We start from the raw sequence: 2,111 nt of genomic DNA, 5'->3' as shown, positions 1-2,111 counted from the left end.
TGAGAGAGAGAGAGAGAGAGAGAGGGAATTAACTTCTTCTAAAGTTCTGTTTGTGTTGATATTTGACCTCTCATAAATCACTTCGTGTGTGTGTGTGTGTGTGTGTGTGTGTGTGTATACTCTGGATTGAACTCAGGACCTTGTGCTTGCCTGGTAGGTACTTAAGCCACTGAGCTACCTTCCTGGCCCTGAATGACTTTTTTTTTTCTTTCAGTATCTTGTTTTATTTTTAAAGAGAGGGTTTTAGCCAGGTGTGGTGGCACACACTTACAATCCCACATCTTGGGAGATTGAGGCAAGATGATTGCCAGGAGCTCAAGGCCAGCCTGGTCTACGTAGTAAGACCCTGTCTCAAAAAACAGACAAACAAAGGAATGACAGGGTCTTGCTGTGTTGCACAGGCTAGCCTTAGAAATCATCCTGCTTTAGCCTTTTGAATAGCTGAATTTTAGGCACATGCCACTGCACCCAGTTACAAACGTTCTGAATAGCATATAGAATGGAGAATTCTCTGTGTCTCTCTCTCTGTCTGTCTCTCTGTCCTCTTTGTCTGTGTCTCTGTCTGTCTGTCTGTCTGTTTCTCTCTGAGACAGGGTCTTACCATGTAGCCCAGACTAGCCTTGAACTTGTGTCCATCCTCTGAACCTCCTGCCTCAGCCTCCTAAAAGCTGGGATTACAGGCATGTACCACTACACCCAGCTTGGTGAATACTTTCTACACTTGATCTTAGCCAAAAGGCCGAGAAGCGATAATACTTTCTAAAATGTTTTCTATTTACTTTTCCCAGATCCACCAAAGAAATGGCCACCTATGGTAGCTAGCACCCCACCAAATGTTTCTTAAATAACATTGACTGGAAACTCAGAAGCATTTCTGATCTCTGGGCTGCAGAAAGGATGCTGCGTTAGCAGGTGTGTAAACATCAGTCTTGTTCCCAACCTCCTTTAGAGCTCTGGTGTAACTAGGTCATTGTCAGTGAACAGTCATACTTTGAAAATATTCTTTTTTTTTTTTTTCTGAGCAGCAGTTTACAGCAGTAGGCTTGGAGTATTCAGCTAAGCATGTGGTAAGCAGATGTGCTGTGATCCAGATTTTGTTGTTCCATGTGTGGCACAAGCAGAATCAATTGAGTATAATTCTTTTTTTGGTGGAACCGGGGATTGAACTCAGGCTTGAGTATAATTCTTAAGGGCCCTAGCGTTACTGGAATGGTCACCGAGCACTGATTTCAATTTAGCCACTAACTGATTAGCCCTTTAGGAGAGAGGCCTCAGCCTGTCTCTGAAGGTTTTTTTTTTTTTTTTTTTTTTTTTTTTTCCTTTATGATACTGGGGGTTGAATCCTGTGGCCATTGAGCTACAACATAAGCCTCTTTTTTTTTGGCGGAACCAGGGATTGAACTAAGTTACTTGTGCTTGCCACGGAAGCACTTATTCCACTGAGCCATCTCTCCGGCCCCCAAGCCTCTTTTGTTTTGAGACAAGGTTTCATTAAATTGCCCAGGATGGCCTCAAACTTGAGATCTATCTGCCTCACCAGCTTTATATTTTGCTGCTTCTTATAATGTCTCTCCCCCTAAGCCAAAAGCTAGAAGCAGCAAGTTTAAGGAGAAAGCAAGACTACCTGTTGGCCTGCCTGGCTAGGTTCCAGGGATGTGCCACACTCCTACACTTTCAAGGCTTGAAGTCTAGCGATAAAACCCAGCATGGTATCTTCTTCGAGCAGAAGGCTTTCACTTATGCTGGCAATCTGCTGCTTAGCATAGTCTCCTTTTGTCAGTTAGCTTAGCCAGATCTCCTGGCAACTCCTCAATTCACCATCCACATTCTTGACACGAGAGGGCCTGTCTCACTAAATCTCTTAACCAACATCTTTTAGCTCCAGATCTGCTTCTGCAGCTTCCACAACTCTCTTGGCCTTCATAGAACTGAAGAATATGGGGCCGGGGAGATGGCTCAGTGGAATAAGCACTTCCTTGGCAAGCGCAAGGTCCTGAGTTCAATCCCTAGTTCCGCAAAAAAAAAGAGAACTGAAGAATATTAGGGTTCTTCCTCTGGATTAGGATTTGGTTTACAGGAACAATGGATTATCTTTCCATGCCTGGAGGAGA

Source organism: Octodon degus, unplaced genomic scaffold, assembly GCF_000260255.1.
Source record: "Octodon degus isolate 3935 unplaced genomic scaffold, OctDeg1.0 scaffold00352, whole genome shotgun sequence".
Taxonomy (NCBI): domain Eukaryota; kingdom Metazoa; phylum Chordata; class Mammalia; order Rodentia; family Octodontidae; genus Octodon; species Octodon degus.
This window is presented reverse-complemented; position numbering follows the sequence as displayed.